Here is a 12,285-nt window from a genome sequence, read left to right on the forward strand (position 1 = left end):
AACCTCAATATAAGAGGATGCACTTATTAAGTGTCCTTAGGTAAATTCGTAATTCGACACTGAATTATATTAATATTTATAATGGACATTTATAAAGTATTCGATTATACACATGTGATATGTGTAGAAATCAGAAATAGTTATCGAAAAACGGTACCGAATGCTAAGAAGAAAAGCACGGGTGTTTCATACGAAATGTAAATATATGATCGATATATATTTTTATCGATAACAGCAATATTGATATTTATATTGGACATTTATGTATATAGTATTCGATAATACTCATGTACTTATTTCTATAAATGTGACTAATGTAGAAATCAGAAATAGTTATGGAAAAACGGTTTGCGAATGTTTAGGTGAAAAAGACAGGTGCTTCATATGAAATAGAAATGTATGATCGATATATATTGTTATCGAAAACACCTATTATTACAGCTGAAAGTCAGATAAACCGTGGGATGAAATTTGAAGAAGTGTAAGTATAACTAAATAGATGGATTTTGAATATTTAGATGTACTCGCAGAGATGAATGTGCTTAAATATCGATATATTATCGATAAATTATCAGCTACAGACTACGACTGTGATTATTTCAAAGTTTGTGGTATTATCTGACCAGAGATTTGGACTACTCTCAATATCAACATTAACACTTCAAACTGCAGTTCCATTGATGACATCATAGGGCTCCCGATATTGAGATTGAGATTGGGAATGGGGTTGCGGTTGGGACTGGGATTGGGATTGCGATTGGGGTTGGATCAGAGGCTGTGGTATGAAGAGACTCGCGTGGGAACGTCGCCTTTCTCGCTCGAGCTCATCCAGATCGAAGGCATCGTTGACGGCTAAGCTCGCTCGACGCTGGACATCATCAAAGGCGTAGGACCTCTGGAACTTGGGAGGTAGGGCAGAGGCAGCGGCAGCGGCAGAGGCAGATGCGGAGGAAGAAGGTGCAACGCTGCTGGAAACGGGAACGTAGAGCGGCTGTGGATGAAAACGGCTCTGTCCATGGCCATAATTGGAGGGGGAGGAGGGTATCGCGGCGGGCCACTGCACTCCCGACTGTGACGGACCCTGTGATGGCAGCTCCTCGTTGCAAGCACGTTGCTGGGGAAGCGGCAGAGGCAACGTCAATGTGGACAGATAGCGATTCTGTTGTTGGAGCTGCTGTTGATGCTGTTGCATCAACTGCGTAAAACTGCTGACTCGCGCTGTAGTTGCTCTGCATTGAGCCCAGACTATCCTGACTGCCCGCCGGTTGTCGCGAAAGCAGCGCGGTAGTGTCCGGCTTTGTCCGTGCTCCGATGCCAGACGCTGTTGCGACGCCCATGGCCAGATCTCCGTTTGTGGCGTGTGCAGCGACAGATTCGAGTTCAACCTGCGCATCGGCATCGGCATCGGCATTGGCATTGGCATCGGCATTAGCGGGGGGAAATGCGGATCTACACACATCGAGCTGCGTCGTGGTAGGCCAAGTTGTGCAGCATCTGTAAATAGGGTGAATGGAAGAATGCTCAACTTGTTGATACCCTGTAATCGGCTTTGAACTGTTAGTCGAAAGCTAACAAACATTCTTCGTTCAATGGTGGTGGAAACACTGCTGCTATCAACTGTATTTGAAATTGATCGACCAGCGCATACCCTGTAATCACTTAAAAAGTTACTTAATATGCATTTGCTTGCCCAAAAAAGTTATTTACATCCAGCAATATATTTGAGAAAAAAATGGGCTTACTCGACTGGTAGTTACCCTGTTTCTCCTCTACCCAATGGTTCGGTAAAGTGTAAAAACAGTGTCATTTGAGAAAAACAGTGTATATAAAAACAGTGTACATTTGAGAAAAAAATGGGCTTACTCGACCGGTAGTTACCCTGTTTCTCCTCTTCCCAATGGTTCGGTAAAGTGTAAAAACAGTGTCATTTGAGAAAAACAGTGTATATAAAAACAGTGTATATTTTAGAAAAAAATGGGCTTACTCGACTGGCAGTTACCCTGTTTCTCCTCTACCCAATGGCTTGGTAAAGTGTAAAAACAGTGTCAGCCAATGTGATTGTAACTAATAGATATTCTGTAGCTGTGTCTAACATATCTGAATCCTCATTCTAACTCTAAGAATGTGACTCCCACTTCTTTACTTTCAAAGGTGTTTGAGAATGCAAGTAAATACCCTGTAAACATATGTATGTAGAGCATCTGCTGCCTATTTTTAACGCTACCCATTTAAGATTTCGATCTACAGTTGCTGTCAGACTTACCGCCCACAATATAGAGATGATCTCCGTCCAAAGTAACGCCAGGAGTCAGAACAGAAACTGTCGAAATCCATTATCATCGCCGTCCTCATCATCATCGTTGTTATTGTTGCTGCTGTTATTGTTGTTACTGTTGTTGTTGTTACTGTTGTTGTTGTTAATGTTGTTGTTGCGGTTTTGGCTTCGCTCACGACCTTCCTCGAGAGTGCGACGTATTTGTTGGGACAACGACATCTGGGCCGGAGGCGTTCCATCGGAATCCTCACTTGGAATGTAATAGATGTTCTTTGGTTTTGCCCGCATTCCTGCACGCTTGCAAAACTCATTGAAGAGCTCGTCTTTAGTTTGCGTAGACCACGCTTCAGTCCACAGAGTCTTGCCTCGGTGTGATCATCATCCTCATCTCGTGGCATTTGCTGGGTATTTGTGGCCATGTTGCGTCGCTGCTTCCTCTGCATTTGAGCTGAGGAAGGAACTGAGATTATAGATGTCCGTTGTGGTTGAAACGGACCGTGTCAGAGAAACTCCTGCGGCAAATCGGCAAACGTGGCTGGTGGATCGGGCGGCAATGTGGCATGAAGTGGCGGTGGTGCCGGTGGTGCAGCCAGCGCGGGTTCCATGCACAGCTCATTTAACGACTTGGCCAAGCTGCGCGAATGCAAATTACACTTGGACACAGCTGGTTTCTCAAAGAAGAATCTACAATGGACATTTAAATAAACAATGAAAATATCCATGTCTTGATTTATCAGTCATTTATTAAGTACATGGCTGAAAACCTTTAACATTTGCAGTTGGTTTGACGCGAAGCAACTATTTCGGTAGGAGGTTCTACTTCGGTTTTATCCTTTCGGCTCTGATATCACTGAAAATCGGTCCAGTTTTACCCAAGCTATGAGAGTTTAAAGTTGGTTAGACCTTTGACTTAGCAACTTAACAAGACAAAATATTCGTCAAATTTGACATGATTCTTTATAAAATAATTAAACGTCTCAGAATCAAATTTAAAGTATTGAAAGATGGAAATTTGAAATTTTCCTTTGCATTAAATTCAAAACAAAATTTAAATTTTTTAACATTAATTTAATTTGATTGCAGAATAAATTAAATATCAAACCATGATCAAAATGACATTCCGCTTAAAATCGGTTGAGTTTTTACAAACTTATGCAAGTTTGAAGTTACTCGAATCTTTGACTTAGCAACATTACAAGTCAAAATTTTTGTCCGATTTACCAGGATTTTTTACAAAGAATGTTTCATACTAATTACGCTATAGTGAGTTGATTAAAAGTGATAACTTGAGATTTGAAATTTTCATTTTTCAAAAATCTACACCCATATAAACCATGATCAAAATGACATTCCGCTTCAAAATCGGTTTTGTTTTTACAAAGTTATGAAAGTTTGAAGTTAGTTAAATCTTTGACTTGGCAAATTTACAAGACAAGATTTTAGTCCAATTTATCATAATTTTTTACGAAAAAAAATGAAACGCGTCAGAATTAAATTTAAAGTGTTGTTTTATACGAATTTCGCTATAAGGAGTCAAGCACACTTTTGACCCGAACATATCTTTGTGGCTGAGTACAAATGAAATGCAAATCGAAAGAGAGATTGGAACCCGATATTAGGTGATGGCTCCTCTTTACCTGTTATATCTTCAAACGAAGTCTCAAAAAACTAATTTCCTCTATCTCTGTAGCTTACCAAAATGTACGAGGCCTTAATAGTAAGCTATCTAGCCTATTTCTAAACAGTCATTCCTTTGATTTTGACATCATCTGTTTTACTGAGACCTGGCTCAAAACTGCCGCTTCAGATTTTTCTTCTAAATATAATATATATAGGTGCGATCGTATTACTCGAATTGAAGGTGGAGTACTGTTGACTGTTGACTCAATCTCGCCTCAGAACCGATTCCAACCACTTTTAATACGAACATTGAGTTCATTTGTTAGAAAGTATCTTAATTTTCTATTTTTTAACATGTTCTGACATTCCACCCTTACACTTTCAGTTGTATGGGATGACTTCTCTATAGGTTATTTGCTTAGTGATTTTAGATACCCCAGAATATTTATATTTATATTTGAATTACACAGTAATAATTTAATTTATTTGTTAATTTAAATGTATAGTTAAGTGTCGGCTGCTTAAAGCTTGACAATTATTAAATAAATAAGGAGTTGATTAGAAATGAAAACTTGGAGCAATGTGACCACAAATACTGTGACAAAAAAATTCAAGTGGCACAAAATATGTGTCACTTTCAGTAATGTGAGCACCAGTGTCATTCCGTGCCTCATATTTTTGGTGCCAAAAGGTTGGCACGGATTTGACAGAAAATAGTTTGACAGCTGTTTTAGTGGAACCAGCTCAAATTAACTCTTTTTTTTATGAACATTTTTAATTGCCAATGATAATTTGATCCGCAAAAAAAAGAGATGCTAGCGAAATTATGTGAATCGCTCAGATATGTATGCCCCTATGTAAACCCAGCATAAGAATGAATTCATTGATTAATAATTTATGTAAAATTTTTTAAGGCACATATATACATATATGTGGGAGGACTTACCGGCGCTCCAAATCATTTGGCAGATAGAGATTCAAATTGGATCCACCTCTGTTGGCATTGGGATGCTTGCGACAGGCGAAACCTCCAGGCAATGTCTGTGTCTGAAAGGGAGCATTGAGTCCGGCATCGTGCACCTGATGCAATCGAGCATTGCTCGCCCGCAACGCCAATTGTTGATGCAATTGCGGTTGCTGTTGATTAAGACGTTGCTGTTGTTGTTGTTGCTGTTGTTGTTGTTGTTGCTGTGTCATTGCTTGAGAGAGCGACTCCTCGGATGCAGAGGTTGCAACTGTGCCTGGTTGCTTATAACGCTTGTAAGAATGGCTGAGAGCATTCTCAGCCTGATCTTCCTTGATCTTGGCATGAATGTTGGTCACACTGAAGCAGGGCAGGCGCTGTAGAGGAAGAGTGAGCAGAAGTAAGAGAGAAAGAGAGAGAAACAGAATTAGTGAAATAAGAAAGGGAAAGAAGGGCAGAAAGTGAAAGTAAAAGCAAAAGTCAAAGTCAAAAGCATGCCACATCAAAGAGAAAGCTGAAATTGCAGTAAATTACGACTTCCAATGAAAGCATAACTGAGTCGCTGATAACAAATGCTGTTAGGGACTCTGTAGGGAAATCAGTTGGGCTAACAGTTACTTGGAACTGTTTTGAAATGTGTCGATTTGTCGAGCAACAAGAAATATGCAACTTCAAATTGCATTCAGTTCGCCTGAAGCTCCTTCACTTTGTACGTTTTTCCTTTGAGGTTGAAAACCAAATGAATCAGCTGGAATGGATGCCTCTTTAGGTAAATATTTCCCTGGAAGTGTTTCTTTGAGCAGATTGTAAGTGCGAGTGGCAATAACATTCTATTTACTCTAAAAAAAGAAGTCGTAACAACTGCATCTGGGGAATATGTAGCACTGAATTTATTTCATTTGGAATTTTATCATTTCGTTAATGAACGGATGTGGACACGAAAGAACATTTTATCGTCCTTTTTTTTCCGAATCCGCAATTTTAATTGTGCTTAATTATTATGGCGGTTGTGGTCACACTTACTCCTTCATCGCCTCCAACATACTTACACTGTGGTAACTGAATTCCTGCAGATGAATGTAGAGAAAGATGTTAAGCACTCAACAAACTCTGTTGCGATGAAACCAAACACAAACAGGAAGAAACTCTGACCGTAGGTCACCTTGAAAAGCGCAGGCTGAAGTGTAGAACGAGATCGGAGTTTGGAACCGATCTCAGCTTTGAGTATCGATATATAGGCAATCAATCCGATGAGCATAACTAGACCTGTAGAACAGTAGCATTAGCATTAGGATTAGGATTAGGATTAGCATTAGCATTAGCATTAGCATTAGCATTAGCATTAGCATTAGCATTAGCATTAGCATTAGCATTAGCATTAGCATTAGCATTAGCATTAGCATTAGCATTAGCATTAGCATTAGCATTAGCATTAGCATTAGCATTAGCATTAGCATTAGCATTAGCATTAGCATAAGCATTAGCATTAGCATTAGCATTAGCATTAGCATTAGCATTAGCATTAGCATTAGCATTAGCATTAGCATTAGCATTAGCATTAGCATTAGCATTAGCATTAGCATTAGCATTAGCATTAGCATTAGCTTTAGCATTAGCATTAGCATTAGCATTAGTAATAGTATTTGAATTTGCAATTGCATTGAAATAAGTGGTACTATTAACTAGCATCAGCATTAGTTTAAGCATTAGCATTATCATTTAAATTAGTATTAGTAACTCTCTAGTAATGTTATTTGCATCATAATAAATATTTGTATCGCCAATATGAATATCCGCATCAATGCATTTGCATTTAGTATTAGCATTAGTTGTAGCACAACTGTCGTTTTATTTAGCACTAGCATCAGCATTAGCTAGTTTCTTATTATCATCATTAGCATTAGCATTATGCAATTATTAATTATGCAACTTACCACTAACGATAAACAGAATTCCAGCACTGAAATAGAATATACTATTCCGATGCGAGCACGTGGGTATCAAAAAGATAATGAAACTGATGAGCAGAAAGATGCCCGCGGCCAGAAATATGGGGCAGGATTTGGTTACCGTATCTGCAATTGGTCAAAGGCAATAAACAGTTAGCAGGGGCATGTTGCTTGTTGGTGGACTTGTGGGCGTTTCGACAGCCGGAGAAGAAGACGGGGTGGGGGAAGAGAAGAGGACAGAGAAAAGTAACACAAATGTCGAAAGTATGGCGTGTAGGTTGTGTGGTTTTCCCTCCGGCTCTAGCTCAGGACCAGAATTAAAAAGCAAAAACAGAAAAGCTATAAATAAATAAAAAACGAATAAATATATAACAAAAATATTGGAAAATACCAAACAATGCAATGAAGGAGAAACAGCAGCACTTTGCTGTCTAATAGTTTTATACCCATTTTATTTAATATAAAAAATTGACACCAGCGGCGTTTTATATATTTTTTCCCCCCCATATTTTTTCTGTCATTCGCTGCAGAAAATTAATGAAATATTTCGAAATCGAGGAAAAACTTAATCAAATTGCAATGTCAAAGAGAATCAATCGCAATTGAAATCAAAAACAAATATAATAAGGAATTAAGCAAGTCCAAAAAAAAAAAATAACAATATAAAGGGAGAACAATAGAAAATACATACGCAATGCGAATATTCATATAGTCACTTTCACATTCACATTTCCATTCACTTGCACACATTTATACATTAAATAAGTTGGTAGTGGAGAAACTTACTACTGATGTGAAAAGCCCCCTTTTAAAGACTTTCCTAATCCAATTAGTAAATTTCCCAAGAGAAATAAGTAATTTGTATTGAATTTCAAATTTGCTGCAGACATGAATTCTATGAACTTTCTTAATCCAGATTGCATTTAATTATTTTGAAATGCTTCACAATTGCATATACATATAGTTAAGTCTATTGAAATCTGAAGCATGCTTTAATGAGCATGTCCTTGAAATTTCATTCACGATTGCACTTCCTACTTGCATGTGTCGTTGAAATGGTGAAAACAAGCTATAGAAATACGTTTATCTGTTATCATGGTCAAGTACGCAGCGATTGACTTCTTGTGAAACTTAATTCTCAATGTGGGTACAAATAAATCTCCCCTTCCTCTCAACAACTCTCCTCTGTCCACCTTTCCTCAGTGCTTCTTTTCTGATGAAATTGAGAAACAGAAAAAATGTCAAGTTTCGCAAAAGCATTTTAAATGAGAAACAGTTCTGTTTTAAAACCCACCCAATTTATAAGTCGCATTCATGTGTCGCAATTACGTATCAGATCTTTACTACGTAATACTCTTAGGTTCATATGGAATATAAAATTTATAGAAATTCATTTATGATAAATATGAGTTCGTTAATACTTATGAGGATTACAGAGGTGTGTAGCAGCAAAAGTAGCTAGTGTGGAAGCTCTCTCTTCTCGAAATATTTTCTTACTTACAGGGTATAGCAGACGTTGAGTCATGCGGATCCGGTTGATAGCCCTCCAAGGGAAAGTAATCAATTTTCATGCAGTTGTATGTGTCAATGTCCAGGCCTGAAAAAAAAAACAATTCAATTATTGTGTATACAAAAAATGGTTACTCATTTAAAAGTGGACAAGTGAAACCAACTAGCAATTATCCTCTACAATTAAAAAGCAGTAACTAAATATCGGTGATATTAAAGAAACTTTTCGACGTCGAATGTCGGTTTTATCGAAATAAATTAATGTTGAGATAAACGAGTATGCTCGCTTAGCAGTTACCCTGTAACAACATCAAATGTGCATAAGTTAGCAAAATTGCAATTATTTAAAATATCATTAGACGAGTTAAACTAGAGAAATGTGCTGGACTACAAGTAACCCTGAAACAAAAAAAAAATTTTTAAATCACTGCGTTCAGGCGGGATATAGACAAGATATTTTTAAAGGAACCTTTTCGTAGTTTTAGACAAAATCAAAATTCGTTTTAGATTAAAAACTATTATTAATTTAAATTTTTATTATAAAAACTAAAAGTACAAATTATTTGTCAATTTTTATTATAGAAATTATTATAAAACAGAACAAAATTTTAATTATTTTAAATATCATTAGACGAGTTAAACTAGAGAAGTGTGCTGGACTACAAGTAACCTTGACACAAAAAAAAAAGATCCCAAATCACTGCGATCAGACGGGATATAGACAAGATATATTTTTAAAGTTTCAGATAGAATCAAAATTCGTAGTTTTCAGTCTATTTTTTGTTTTGTTTCAATTGAATATAGCCTTCTTTCCACATTCGGTAATTACAGGGTATTGGTGAGCAAGCTATTGCCTGCTCTGTCAGTTGTGTCATGCAAATAAATCAACTCCAACATCGTCATCACCAGCATAGTCCGAGTTTGATTCTCTGTCCGAGTCCAAACTTAATTGGCGGCTGTTGCTTCATTTTATTTGTTTACTTGATGGGCTGACTGACTGACTGACTGATGGGATGATTGGTCAACTAGCAAACTTGGGATGATTGACAATGTTTGGTGCTTGCACATTTTTAGTTGCCATAGACATGCCTCATTAAATCACACGGACCACACGACGTATGCGCAATGTCATTGACACTCTGACATTTGTCTTCATTTAAACTCACCTGGCATCGTTGTACACAATATCCAGAGACTGGACTTGGTATATTTGGTTATATAGGCGCCATCGTCCAAAGCATTGAAGTTGGCTGTACCATTATAGTTGGCATTGGGCAACTTTTCCTCCGTGTAAAGCCATTGGGGACCGGCCAATGCAGCGATAACAATTGCCACTGAAATGCTGCAAAAGGACCATCTATAAGTGTATGTTTTTTTTTTTTTAATTCATTTTTTATTTACTTCTTTTTGTTAAATAACTCTAAGAACTTAACATAATAATACAAATAACGTTGGGTAACGCTGGAAGTGGAGGAGCCTATCCCTGCGGAACTGATGTTAATCACTGCGTCGCAGGGACAAAGACTACTTCTACTCCCGTCTGTTTCGCTCTCTCTCGACTTTGCGTAGCTCCTGCATGATGGTAGCCGCAAAGTTACAGGCTTCCTCCCAGACTTCGAAGCGTTCTATCATCAGCTCCACCAAGTTCTCGGGGGTTATCTCTGTTCCAGCCAGCACAGATAGTCGCTGCCTCTGACCGTTAAAACGTCCACAGTAGAACGTGACATGCGCGGCGTCTTCGCTGACTTCGTCCTCGCACCAGGTGCAGCAGGCAGAAGCCTCGTGGCCAAACCTGTGGAGATACTGCCTGAAGCATCCATGTCCACTCAGAAGCTGCGTCAGATAAAGTTGACCCTTCCGTGTTTTCGCTTGGTCCATCGCCTGATGTTGGGTATGAGGCGGTGCGTCCAGCGGCTCTTGGACGATGCGTCCCAACGCGCCTGCCAGGTTGACAAGGTCGCATCCCTTGCCTCCAAGCGTGAACTCCTTCTCGTCTGTCCAGCTAATACTTCAGCATCTACGGATTTTTCCTCGGCGGCCAGCAAGTCGATCGGTACCATGCCAGAAATGACCAGGGCCGCATCGTCTGACACAGTTCTGAATGCACTGCATACACGCAATGCACAGAGCCGGTATGTCGCTTTTATACCTCTGGCATAGCTCTTCACCTTCATAGCGTCTGCCCAAATCGGCGCAGCATACATCGTGATGGAGCGAACGACGCTCATTAACAGCATCCGTCTCTCTTGCTTGGGTCCCCTGGTATTGAGCATAATCCTGGCCAGTGCGCGACTCGAGTGTGCTACTTTTTCCTGCACGGATGCTAGGTGTTCCCGGAAGCTTAAGCGGGTGTCAATCATAACTCCCAGGTACCGGATGGCTCTTTTCGATATGACAACGCTGTCTCCAATTCTGATGCGAGCCGTCTCCACCCTCTTTCGGCTGCTGACGAGCACGGCCTCTGTCTTATGGGTGGCAAGTTCCAGGCCTACTGACCGGAGCCACTGCATCACCAGTGCAATTGCCGCACTACAGATGACTTCTGCCTCTCCTAGGTACTTGGCAACGACCACAAGTGCAACGTCATCCGCGTACCCGATTATTTGACAGCCAGCTGGGAGTGGCAGCCGAAGAATTCCATCATACATAGCGTTCCACAACAGGGGCCCTAACACTGATCCTTGAGGCACTCCTGCTGTGACGCTATGTGACACAGTACCGACCGTAGTTGAGTATCGCAGTTGTCTGCTACCGAAGTAGTTCATCACCAGGGTATAGAGGTACGGTGGGACGCCAAAGGATCTTAGCGCGTCCAGAATGCTTCTCCAGTCCGCCGTGTTGAATGCATTCTTGACATCCAGGGTAGCAATCAGGCAATATTGCTTGGATCCGCCTCTCCATCTGGTGCCTTCCTTTGCTTTGGAAGCAATCTCCGTCACCTTCCGGATGGCGTCAATAGTTGAGAATGACCTCCTGAAGCCGTATTGATGGGGGGATAGCCCTCCGCTGCTACTGATTGCTATCTCAAGTCTCGAGCAGATAAGTCGCTCTAGCAGCTTCCCCATTGCATCGATCAGGCAGATCGGTCTGTACGATGACGCTTCCCCTGTCGGCTTGCCGGGCTTCGGAATCAGCACCAACTTCTGGATTTTCCATCTATCCGGAAAGATGCCTTCGCGTAGACATTGCGTATACACCTTCGCAAACAAGTCTGGTCGCAGCGAGATGGCAAGCCTCACGGCGCGGTTCGGTACGGCGTCTGGACCAGGAGCTTTTCCAGGCTTCATTCTCCGGGCGGCTGCGAGAACTTCGTCAGCGGTTACAGCCTCAACCTCAAAAGGTGCCACTGGGTCGACGCTACTGTGCTCAAGACTGTTCTCTCGAAACGGGAAGAGTTTCTCTACAATCGCTCTAAGTTGTGCGGGGTCGCTCGGAGATTCTTGTCTATTGGCGTAAATTCGTTTGACGACCATCTTGTACGCCTTACCCCAGGGGTCGTGTTCCGCCGAGTCACACAGTTTAAGGAAACACTCTCTCTTGCTTATACGAATTGCATTATTTAAAGCCCTCCTAGCTTCTCTAAATCGCAATTGAAGTGATTGCCAGTTTACGTCGTTCCTTCTTCTCGCGCGCTGGTATTGTCGTCTCAATGAAAGGCATCTCCTGCGTGCTTCGGCAATCTCGTCATTCCACCAGTAGGCTGGCCTGTGATGCCTCTTATATGGCCTACTTTTCACCATACTGGCGTCACATGCATGTATGAGGAGCTGTGACAGCTGCTCTGACATATGTTCTGCTGTGCCGGAAAAAGCAACATTGCTCATCATACCAGCAAAGGTATGACAGTTGAGTGTGTCCTCCTTGTATGACAAGTCCCTCGGCGCTGGACTCCTGTCTCGCCTACTCGACACTCCAATGGAAAACAAGATCGCTTCGTGGTCACTCGCTGTGTAATGATCTCCAATTCG

General features: G+C 40.7%; 2 pseudogenes; both read right to left on the reverse strand.

The window, feature by feature from the left end:
* LOC117788548 overlaps nucleotides 1-12,285 on the reverse strand; it is a 60,870-nt pseudogene that overhangs the window by 37,994 nt on the left and 10,591 nt on the right.
* LOC117784200 lies at nucleotides 545-5,411 on the reverse strand (annotated as a pseudogene).

The sequence above is a fragment of the Drosophila innubila genome, chromosome X (assembly GCF_004354385.1).
Source record: "Drosophila innubila isolate TH190305 chromosome X, UK_Dinn_1.0, whole genome shotgun sequence".
Classification (NCBI taxonomy): Eukaryota; Metazoa; Arthropoda; class Insecta; order Diptera; family Drosophilidae; genus Drosophila; species Drosophila innubila.